At 42.1% G+C, this 12,039-nt stretch overlaps 1 long non-coding RNA gene and 3 other non-coding genes across 4 annotated transcripts; all 4 read right to left on the bottom strand.

The window, feature by feature from the left end:
- Positions 1–6,724: 6,724 nt before the first annotated feature.
- Positions 6,725–9,689, bottom strand: LOC106800917 (uncharacterized). The gene is made up of 5 exons (XR_015554083.1): positions 9,527–9,689; positions 9,304–9,343; positions 9,041–9,079; positions 7,974–8,179; positions 6,725–7,752 (listed from the first exon to the last, which is right to left on the bottom strand). It is a non-coding gene; the product is annotated as an uncharacterized LOC106800917 (long non-coding RNA).
- Positions 7,862–7,944, bottom strand: LOC147915677 (small nucleolar RNA ZL8). Its single transcript, XR_015554207.1, has one exon. It is a non-coding gene; the product is annotated as a small nucleolar RNA ZL8 (small nucleolar RNA).
- On the bottom strand, positions 8,280–8,347 carry LOC147915676 (small nucleolar RNA SNORD52). The gene has a single exon (XR_015554200.1). It is a non-coding gene; the product is annotated as a small nucleolar RNA SNORD52 (small nucleolar RNA).
- Positions 9,187–9,249, bottom strand: LOC147915675 (small nucleolar RNA SNORD48). The gene has a single exon (XR_015554201.1). It is a non-coding gene; the product is annotated as a small nucleolar RNA SNORD48 (small nucleolar RNA).
- Positions 9,690–12,039: the final 2,350 nt, after the last annotated feature.

Raw genomic sequence — 12,039 nt, 5'->3', positions numbered from 1 at the left:
GATCAAACTGAGATTGAGAATAATGGGACAAGTAAACATTATGATCTCCCTGATGTGAGGCCCTGTGAAGTACATAGCATGAGGTAGACTGAAAAATGACCCCCCAAAAGATATCCATATCCTAATGCCTGGAACCTGTGAATGTTACCTTGTTACCTTATGTAGCGAAAAAAGGGTCTTTGCAGATGTGGTTCTTGAGATGAGGAGATTATCCTATATTATCTAGGTAAGCGTAAATGCAATCACATATATGGTTATAAGAGGGAGGCAGAGGAAGATTCAACACACATGGAGTAAAGAGAAGGCGGCAACGTGACGCAGAGGCAGAGATTGGAGTGATGTGGCCACAATTCAGGGAATGCCAGTGCCCACTAGAAGCTGGAAGAGACAAGGAACAGATTCTCCCCTAGTCCTCTCTGGAGGGGGCAAGGCCCTGTTGACACCTTGATTTCAACCCAGTGCAACTGTCTTGGACTTCTGGCCTCCAGAACTGTGAGAGAATAAACATCTGTTGTTTTAAGCCAGCAAGTTTGTAATAATTTGTTACAACAGCCACAGGAAACTAATACATAGTGTCATTTGTGAAGTATTCTTGCCCAAACTATGTAACCAGAATCTAATTAGGCCTTTAGGTGTAACTTCCAATTTAAAGAAAATGCAGAAGATTGAGGAACAAGTTAAAAACATCAAGAGGGCACAGTTAGACGAATCCAACATGTGGAACATTCTACAAGACAACTGGCCTGGTCTCTTCAAAAGATCAATGTCACGGAAAGAAGAAAAGAAGGGGATTGTTCCAGAATCAAAAGCCTTACAAGATGTAATAGTAAAGTACAGTGCTTGCTCCTTGATTGGATACTGGCTCTTTAAAAAAACAACTACCATAAAAGACATTTGGGGAACAGTTGAAAAAATTTGAATACTGATTATGTATTAAGTAACATTAGGAATTGTTGTTAATTTTCTTAGGTATGATAATAGTATTGTGGACATGTAGATGAATGTCCTTATGTAGTGGACATGCATGCTGAAGTATTTAAGGAGAAAATGTCATGATCTCTGTAGTTCATTTTGAAATGAGACTGCCGAATATATATATACACATACACACACACACACATATGCATATATAATTTAATATATATTTTTGCCATATTTTCAAATATGGAAAAATGTTGACAATTGTTGAATTTAAGTGGTGAGCATGTAGGTATTCTTTATACTATTCTTCCTACAGTTTTAAAAGTTTCACAATAAAAAGTTTAAAAAGTAATTTTTTATAACAGTTGCTCAGCCTTCTTCAGAAGAAATCAGGCCAGTGTGGAACACAGCCATTCCTTGTGTGCTGCTAGGAAATGGGAGGGCTCCCTCATCCAGGGTAGTGCCTGCCTTGTTGCAAGGCCCTTTAGAGGACAGCTCCCCACCCCAGTTTATCACCTGACATCAGCATACAACTGGGGATTATTGGCTGACACCTCTATCTTCACTACATTCTTTTTTTTTTTTTTATTGAGGTCACATTGGTTTATAACATTATGTAAATTTCAGGTGTACGTCATTATATTTTGATTTCTGTGTAGGCTGCATTGTTTTCACAACCCAGTCTAATTGCTGTCTGTCACCATACCCATGTGCCCTAATACCCCTTTCACCCTCCCTGCCCCCTTCCCCTCTGGTAACCACTAATCTATTCTCTGTGTCTGTGTGTATGTTTGTTGATGTCGTTGTGTTATCTTCCACATATGAGTGAAATAATACGGTATTTGGCTTTCTCCATCTGACTTATTTCACTTAGCATAAGGCCCTCAAGGTCCATCCATGTTGTCACAAATGCCAAGATTTCATCTTTTTTATGGCTGAGTAGTGTTCGATTGTGTATATATACCACATCTTCTTTATCCATTCATCCCTTAATGGGCACTTAGATTGTTTCCAAGTCTTGGTTATTGCAAATAATGCTGCAATAATGTAGGGACGCATATGTCTTTTCGAATTAGTGTTTTCCTGTTCTTTGAAGAAATAACCAGAAGTGGAATAGCTGGATGGTATGGTATTTCTATTCTTAATTTTTTGAGGAATCTGCATACTGTTTTCCATAGTGGCTACACCAGTTTGCATTCCCACAAGCGGTGTATGAGGGTTCCCTTTTCTCCACATTCTCTCCAATACTTGTTTCTTCTTTTGTCTTTTTAATAATAGCCATTCTGATGGACACGAGGTGATATCTCATTGTAGTTTTGATTTGCATTTCCCTAATAATCAGTGATGTTGAACATCTTTTGATGTGCCTGTTGGCCATCTGTATATCTTTTTTGGGAAAATGTCTGTTTGAATCCTTTGCCCATTTTTTAATTGGGTTAGTTTTTTTGTTGTTGAGTTGTATGCATTCTTTATATATTTGGGATATTAACCCTTTATCTGATATACGATTTGCAAATATCTTCTTCCAATTGTTAGGTTGTCTTTTTGTTTTGTTGATGGTTTCCTTTGCTGTGCAGAAGCTTTTTAGTTTGATGTAGTCCCATTTGTTTATTTTTTCTTTTGTGTCCCTTGCCTGAGGAGACACAATATTCAAAAACATATACTGCTAAGACCAATATGAAAGAGCACACTGTCTAAGTTTTTTTCTAGGTTTATGTTTTCAGGTCTTACACTCAAGTCTTTAATCCATTTTGAGTTAATTTTTGTGTATGCTGTAAAATAATGGTCTACTTTCATTCTTTTGCATATGGCTGTCCCAATACCATTTATTGAAGGCTTTCCTTTCTCCACTGTATGTTCTTGGCTCCTTTGTCAAAAATTAGCTGTCCATAGATGTGTGGGTTTATTTCTGGGCTCTCAATTCTGTTCCATTGATCTGTGTATCTGTTTTTGTTTCAGTACCATGCTATTTTGATTATTATAGCTTTGTAGTGTATTTTGAAATCAGGGAGTGTGATACTTCCAGCTTTGTTCCTTTTTCTCAGGATTGCTTTGGCTATTCAGGGTCTTTTGTTGTTCCATATAAATTTTAGGATTCTTTGTTCTATTTCCATGAAAAATATAATTGGGACTTTGATAGGGATTGCACTGAATCTATAGATTGCTTTAGGAAGCATAGATATTTTAACTATGTTAATTCTTCCAATCCATGAGCACAGAATGTCTTTCCATTTCTTTGTGTCTTCCTTGATTTCTTTCAACGTTTTCTAGTTTTTAGTGTACAGGTCTTTCAGATCCTTGGTTAAATTTATTCCTAGGTATTTTATTCTTTTTGTTGCGATTATACATGTGATTGTATTCTTGATTTCTCTTTCTGCTATTTCGTTGTCAGTGTATAGAAACACAACTGATTTTTGTACATTGACTTTGTACCCTGCAACTTTACTGTATTCATGTATTATGTCTAATAGTTTTTTTTTTTTTCCTGTGGATTCTTTAGTGTTTTCTATATATAAAATCATGTGATCTGCAAATAGTGACAGCTTCACTTCTTCTTTTCCAATTTGGATCCCTTTCTTTTTTTGACTGATTCCTCTGGCTAGGACTTCCAATACTATGTTAAATAAGAGTGGCAAAAGTAGGCAGCCTTGTCTTATCTTCACTACATTCTTTAGAATTTAATGGTTTAATGACAGCTATGGCCAGCCTACAATGTGACCCACTTCCACCTGAAGGTTCACCTGACTGGGGGCAATAAAATTTAACATTTTAAGAGTCGGCGGATACATTAACCCTTAGGATAATCCATTTCCTTATTCTTTGGGAAATAACACAATAATCAAAAGACAACCATGTAAAAGTAGGATGTTAATGGACAAGAAAGTACCACAGTAAACAACTAACAGATGGCCCTGAGCTGCTCAAAGCCAGATGCCCCCATATGCGACTGGGCAGAGTTAAGATGGCACCTGCAGCTGTTCTGGCTACAACATTATAATGAACCAGTGTGGTGATGGCAGCTCTAAACAAACAGTGCCAAAGGTTGGGGCATCTCATTCCATCCTTCACATTAACTTCCTTTTCGTATTATTCATCTCTGTTTTCTCTGCTCCACATTAAGGATGATTTCTTCTTCCAGTACACTAATTCTCTGTTCAGCAGGTCTGTTATTTAACCTGTTTATTGTGCTTCTTATGTATTCATTTATTTCAATTCTACAATTTCTACTTGTTTCGTTTGTTTCTTTTTCAAATCCACCTACTCTTTCTTTATAATGTCCTGTTCCTGCACAATGGATTAAATTCTTTTCTTTATCTCTTTAGAATATCTTCAGCCTCTAAGCATGCTGTTATCTGAGTTTCTTAGCTGTAAAGTTATGTGTTACTACGCCTCTTTACTCGTTCCTGTGGGGGTAGGTGGCCTGTGTTTTTGATTCTAGCTCATCTTGGGAACAGTTGTCTTCCAAGGGAGCTCCATGTGTGAGCTCCGGAGTCTGGAGGTGTCCCTGTGGAGTGACTTAGCTTTTGCCTTTGCTCAACCCTTTAGGATTCAGATTCCAAACCATGTTTTTAAATTATTAAGAAATAGTTCACGGGCCAGCCCTGTGGCTTGGTGGTTAAGTGCGTGCGCTGCGATGCTGGCGGCCCGGGTTCGGGTCCCGGGTGCGCATCGAGGCACCACTTCTCTGTGCAGCCTGAGGCCGAGTCCCACATACAGCAACTGGAAGGGTGTGCAGCTGTGACATACAACTATCTACTGGGGCTTTGGGGGCAAAAAATAAATAAAATCTTTAAAAAAAAAAAATAGTTCAGACATACAAAAATATGAAAGATTATACAGTGAGCTCCCTGGAGCCCCCATGTACACCTCCTTGACTGCATCATTCTCTTTAGCCACCCCCTTGTCACAGTCCAGGTAACTACTCTCTTGAATTTAGCTTTTAGCAGTCCTATGCATTTTTTTCTGCTTTTACTATATTATATTTAACTCTAAACAATATATTGTTTAGCTGTAAAAGTTTTTATTTATTTATTTTTGTGAGGAAGATCAGCCCTGAGCTAACAACCATGCCAATCCTCCTACAGTGTGTAATGTTTAAAAACTATTACAGGGGCCGGCCCCGTGGCGTAGCAGTTAAGGGCATGCGCTCCGCTGCTGCCGGCCTGGGTTCGAACCCAGGGCACGCACTGAGGCACCGCCTGTCAGGCCATGCTGTGGTGGCGTCCCATATAAAGTAGAGGAAGATGGGCACAGATGTTAGCCCAGGGCCAGTCTTCCTCAGCAAAAAGAGGAGGATTGGCATGGTTGTTAGCTCAGGGCTGATCTTCCTCACACACACACAAAAAAAATAGAAATGTGTGCAGAAGAGCAGAATCTAAAATAACTACAGGAAAATACATGAACAAAAAAAAAAACCAAGTTGCAATACAACTACAAGAAGAATTAGTCCATTTTTATAAAGTTCAAGAAGATACAAAACCAAACAATATATTGTTTAGGGATGCATGCAGAGTATATAAGGTCAGGAAATGATAGAGCCACAATTCAGCAGGGTAGTTTTCTGAGTGGGAGGGAGAAAAAAGGAAATGGCATCAAAGGCAGGTTTGCTTTAGTTATTGGCAACGTTCTAAAGCTGGGTGATGGGTACACTGAAGACAGAAAGGAATTTGAATCCTGACTCTGGTACCTCCTATCTGTGACCTTGAGCAAATTATTTAACATCCCTGCCTGAACTTTTCTTTCCTTGCCTGTAAAGCAGGGTAGAGAATATCTACTTTTGCAAGGTTGACTTTTAAGGATTCAATGAAGTGAAGCAGGTAAGAAGCCTAGCACAGACCTAAGCACTAAATACATACGTGGTGGCTGCTAAGATAATGCTACAGAATGATAACCGAGAACCAAACAGAATTATGTGCTTGGGACTATCACAAAGCAGTACATTCTCAGTGGTAACAATCCAAAAATTCATGGAGTAAAAAGTCCAAGTCTCCTCCTACCCCCACCCCACCCCAGTCCTGATCCCCTCTGCAAAAGTAACCTTAACTGGTAACAGACTACTTTGGTTCTTGTCCTAAGAATAGGGAGCCAAGTGAAGGATTTCAAGAATTTTAATAAAAAGTATTACCTATTTTAATCCGCCATATTTTAAAGAACAAGTACTTTTCAAACAAGGCTAATCCTAAAGTTTTGGGCCAAGGACTGAAGCTCAGAGAATCCTTGATCAGAGAATAGCAATGGGAGCAGGTGACCCTGTCCTCTAGGGAGTACTGAACAGGGTAATTTCAAGGAGAGAAAAAAACCTAGCAAAGGCGATTAAAAGAAAATAAAGGTTGGAAAAAATCTTGGCTGATGAGTTGGAGTGGGGTCTGGGGACCAAGCTAGACATGTTCAGTAGGCAAATAGAGGCAGAAGAAATGCAATTTTAAAAAGATGACTGAATAAATACACAAACTGGTACTAAAAGTGTTACCACCTGGAGTGGGATGGCAGGTAGAAGGAAACCAGGCAATCTCAAGATGACCCTGATGTTGGGTGTAAACTGGTCCAACCTTATGAATACACTATGCATTAACTTTTAAATGCCCAAATCCTTTGACTGAAATTCTATTCTGGAAACGTATTCTACAACACAACGTAATGGGTGCAAATAACAGGGAACAAGGACCAGTACATAGCAAGACTAGAAACCTAAATGCCCCCTACCAGAAACTGGCTAATTTATAGTACAGTCTTAGAGTAACATAAATCTGAACCCGCTGGTGGGGAACCATCTTCGGAATGGTGACAAAAGGCAACATGGATATGCTTTTTCCTCCAAATTTTATTGTGGTAAAATACACATAATAAATTTTACCATTTTAAAGTGTACATACAGTTCAGTAGTATTAAACACATTCATTCATAATATTGTGCAACCACCACCACTATTTATCTTCATAATTCTTTTCATCTTGTAAAACAAACTGTATACCCATTAAACATTAAACTCCCCATTCCTCCCTCCCCCAGCCCCTGGCAACCACTAGGAACATATTCTTTTAAAATATATCTGGACAGGGGCCGGGGCCATGGCATAGCAGTTAAGTGCACGGGTTCCACTGCTGGTGGCCCGGGTTCAGATCCAGGGCATGCACTGATGCACCGCTTGTCAGGCTATGCTGTGGCGGTGTCCCATATAAAGTGGAGGAAGATGGGTACAGATGTTAGCCCAGGCCAGTCTTCCTCAGCAAAAAGAGAAAGATTGGCATGCATGTTAGCCCAGGGCTGCTCTTTCTCACACACAAAAAAATCTGGAGAAGCTACGTCTTCACCAATTCATCAAAAGGGAAATTAGGTGCCTGTGTTAATATTAACATCATAAAAACTTCAAATGCTTGTTAATTACATTTTCTACATTAGAATATTATGGTAGTCAATCTAGAAATCCTCAACATTAGTGTCCAAGTGTGTACAATCTAGCTTCCACTGTTTGTACATAGCTATAAAGAGCTAGAGCTAGATGTCCATTATGACGATGCTCATTCACTGGTGGTTACCTTTCACTTTCCTAAATCTTTTTCTACCATCTTGTTTTCACACAGACCAAACAATTTATTTTTTATTTGCTTGAAAGTATTTTACTGGAATCCTTTTGATAAAACAAAGTACTTGTTTAAGACAAAATAAAGAAGTAAAACCTAATTGATATGTAAGTGCCCCGAAATTTCTAGGCAGTTTTCTTCCTCAATAAGTTGACAGTTGCTCATGTTCATCAAGTTACTGCAGGAAAGATGTAAGCTCCTAGCATCTGCCCAACATCAGAGAGAGGACATCCTTTGTGGCAGCAAAATCCTGAAATTTCATGAAAGGAACATGTATTAGAATCATGTAGGCATCTGGAATTAAAATATGAACCTGGGCGGGCAGGTGAGCTGCCACACGGGGTGGAGGAGGGGAAGCGTAAGAGTGCCTCAGGTGGTTTCAAAGATCCTCAGAGAAATGCTCAGAGACTCTAGTCCAACCAGGTCATCATTACCACTCGGGGGCTAGAAGCAAAACAGGCAGAGGCTCACCATAGCAGCCAGGGAGAAGGAGCATGGCTCTTTACTTCTTGTCACGGCTTGTAGATGAAGTGGCAGGAACCATTACCTAGGCATCCCCGCCATCTTGACAGCACTTCTCCAAGAGAGTCAATTCCAAATCTTAGCCCAGTGACCAGGTTAGTGCAGAATCTCTGTGAAGGGGCATTGGCCCTGGCTGGGCCTCCAGAGCTCTCATGCTAGAAGGAGAAAACAGGACAACCAATGAGAAGGACAAGCAGAGAGTTACTGCCCTCCCATCTGCCCTTCTCAATGACCCAAGTATCCAGTTCCCCAAATGAGTCAGAACTTAAATTTTGCCATCAGGACCAGCGTCAGAGACTCTAGTCTGAGAAATCATCATTCCCAATTTAGGGAGACCTGGATCAAGGGAAGCCATTCTGATAAGAGATCTAGTGCATTCAAAGACAATGGTCCCCATATAAGTAAGGATTTAGCAAAAGACAAGTTCAGGGATGGGAAGTTTGGGGGAGGAAAGAAGTAGGAAATAAATTTACAACTGCAGACAACAGCTCCACTGGGAAGCCCAGAATCTAGGGAAGTTTACAGTAGGAAACAGGATGGAGGAAGCAGGTTTAACCAGGCTGAGACAAAAACAGGTGGCATTACCAAATATTTTTTGAAAAGTAACGGTCACAAGAGAAATGTAAATCAAAAACTGTTTCTTGGGCCGGCCCCGTGGCTTAGCAGTTAAGTGTGTGCGCTCTCCTGCTGGCGGGCCGGGTTCAGATCCCCGGGCGTGCACCGACGCACCACTTCTCTGGCCATGCTGAGGCCGTGTCCCACATACAGCAACTAGAAGAATGTGCAGCTATGACATACAACTATCTACTGGGGCTTTGCGGAAAAAAATAAATAAATAAAAATTTAAAAAAAAAAAAAAAACTGTTTCTTGGAAAATCAGGTGAAATATGCGCATCGTTGTACGTGTTCATTAGAAAGCAGGCCGACTCCACAGTACCCCCATTTAAGAAAGAGCTTGGAAACAAGATGATGGTCTGTGAGAGGCACTGAAGAGCGCTCTCACTCCTAATACTCACCTTTATTCAACGATAACACTTCATGGATGTCTTAACCCACTACACAAGAAATGAAACAAAAGAATAAATGAGTAATAAGGGTTCCTGGCCATCAACTTCTCCCCAAGCACCAGATACTAGGGATCCCAGCGCAGGGGAAGAGGGGTGGTCAGCGCGCTGCGGTGATGGCGTCAACGAGACACTCAGAGTCACCTGGGGTCATCATCACCCCCGTCCTCCCCCCGGGCGACCGCCAGCCACTCCATCTCGCACAATCCACTTACCCTCGTGGAGCTGCGGACCCGCCTGGCAAGGATCAGGGGCCTGGGGAGAAACCAATGAATCAGCAGAGGCCGGGGCGACTCCAGCCAAGCTCCCCCCCGCCCAGGGCTGGGTCAGTTTCAAGCAGTGGCGTCACAGAGACATCAGAAACTCTAGTCTGTAACCGTAGTTCATCCTACTCAGCCCGAGACTGCGATCCCCTTACCCATCTGGACCCCGAAGTACCTGCACGCGGGCAGCTACGCAAGGATGGCGCAGGGCGCCAGCGCCCGCTGCCTTCGCCTCACTTAGGTGAAGGCTTCCCAGCAGCCGCCAGCCGCATTGCAAAAGCCGTACAGCAACCACCACCAAGCTCATCACACAAAGAGATCTACGATGCCTGAGCCAGGGCTATTTATGGCAGCGTGGGGTAGGGGACCTGACGGGCATGGCTGTCTTCTTAGATGCCTGACTCGATCCGCGGCATTTTCCCCATCGCTGGTCCAAACGAGGATAAAACAAAGTGAAAGGGAGGCCATGAGTGAATGTTTCACACTCTTCTGGGCAAATATTCGGAGATGTTTTGTGAATTTTGAAAAACAAAAACAGGTAACCTGATTGGCCAGGCCGGAGAAAGACCCCCCCACCCCCCACCCCCGGCGCCGCCAGGCGCGTGCGCAACTGGGCGCTTTTCTTCAGTCGCCTGTCGTGCGTCCAGGCCGGCGTGGGTGCGTGAATGACCTAGCGATTCCTTCCTCGTCATCACCTGTCGCAGCTTGGGGTTCGGGTCACTCCGAGGGACTCTGGCCTCGCTCCGTGTAGCCAGCGAAATCCGAATTCCCAGCCCCACTCGAGCCTGCAGACCTGTCAGGCACATTAAGCTTCATATCTTTTTTTTTAAACAGCTTTTTAAAGGTATAATTGATATACAATAAACTGGACATATTTAATATATACAATTTGATAAGTCTTTAAAAACCATTCTAACCTTTTTTTAAGTGTACAGTTCAATCGTGTTAAGTATATTCACAATGTTGTGCAACTCCTCTCTGGTTTCATCTTGCTAACCTGAAACCCTATACCCAGTAAACAACTGCTCCCCATTTCCCCTCCTATTCATGTCCTTTTTATAGGCAGTGCATGGCCTCGGAGTTGGCCAGAAACGCTGGAAGTATTCACTACGCTCCGAATAGCAGCACGAATAGCAGCACATGTCACGGATCGTTGAAAGTAAACCAACGGGGGTGGGGTGGCAACAGACAGGCCCTAATCTCCCTTCACCAGTGCTTGCTCCCTCAGAAATCTTAGTCATTTGCTTTGGCCCTTAATCCCTCAACTCGTATATTATCCCAAATCCCACCTACCTGGACTCTTCTGTACACCCTCATTTATAAATGCGGATAGTGTTTGGTAATGAATGTTGGCATCTTTTTCATCTTTTGTGAGAAAGCCACATATAAAAGGTTGATTTAGGGGTTCCAAATCACACAAAATCAGTCTCCTTTTTGAGTCACATAATTTAGGCATAGAGTAAAATTTGGAGGAAGGCCATTGTGGGTGCAAGAAATACATCCTTTTACTTTCTTCTGCAATTATCTTTCCATCTGCCCTCCCTTTCCCCTAGGTTTCAGACTCCTATCAAAAAACCTCTTCCAAGAATCTTGTAGTAGTCACTTATTTAATACATTTTTTGGCTCCGAGGGGCTGAGTTCCACTTGTGGCTGATGTTGCAAAGTGATTTTACTTTAAGTTCCAAGATGTGTGTGTGTAGAGGTAGGCAATAACTTCCCATATCCTGATGTCGCTTCCTAATGAACCACTTCCCTAATGAGGGAGTCATGAACTTAATTGGCTCAGCCTCAGAAAGTCTCTTTTTGGGCCTACTAAGCTGTTGCTGGAGATTTCCTTAACCTCTATCATTGCTGCTGCTGCCAGTGAATCAACACTTTAAGGCCTTTCAAACCTTCAGGCTCCCATTCACAGCAGAAAGACCCTTACCACCAGCTGCTATTCCTGGAAGCACTGACACCTTCCTATCCTCCTTTCCCTTGCCCCCATCTCTCTAAAAATATGATCAAGAGTAGCCTCTGGTGCAGTGGTTTTTCTCAACTTTGGCTGCACATTAGAAACACCTAGGCAGGGCTGGCCCCGTGGCTTAGCGGTTAAGTGCGCGCGCTCCGCTGCTGGCGGCCCAGGTTCGGATCCCAGGCGCGCACAGATGCACTGCTTCTCTGTCCATGCTGAGGCCGCGTCCCACATACAGCAACTAGAAGAAAGTGCAGCTATGACATACAACTATCTACTAGGGCTTTGGGGGAAAAAATAAATAAAATTATAAAAAAAAAAAAAAAGAAAGAAACACCTAGGCAGCTTTAATTCTATACAATGCCTTAGCCCACTCCCAGAGATTCTGAATTGGCCTGGGAGAGGCCTGCCATCAGTATTTTTTTAGTCTACCCAAATAACTTGAATGTACCACTAAGTTGGAGAACCATGGCTCAAATGGCTTGAAGCTAAAGAATTTATTCCCTCTACTGCCTGGGAGGTTAAAAAAAAAAGGTAAGAAAGCTCCCAATTCCTGCTGCTGCAGCAATTAAACAGCATTTACTATATGCTATGGATGCTATGGTCAGAGGCTATAGTATTATAGTTCACCTATCTTGTGAGTAATACAGGCCTTTGAGAATTGGCCCAAGAATCAAAGGAACTCTGACTATACTCCTTTTCATTTATAAGCTTCCAAGGAGGGCTTCCCATGT

This window comes from Ceratotherium simum, chromosome 13 (genome assembly GCF_057802395.1).
Source record: "Ceratotherium simum simum isolate JZ-2026a chromosome 13, ASM5780239v1, whole genome shotgun sequence".
In the NCBI taxonomy this organism is placed as follows: Eukaryota; Metazoa; Chordata; class Mammalia; order Perissodactyla; family Rhinocerotidae; genus Ceratotherium; species Ceratotherium simum.
Note: the sequence above shows the minus strand (reverse complement) of the source record. Positions and strands in the feature narration are given on the sequence as shown.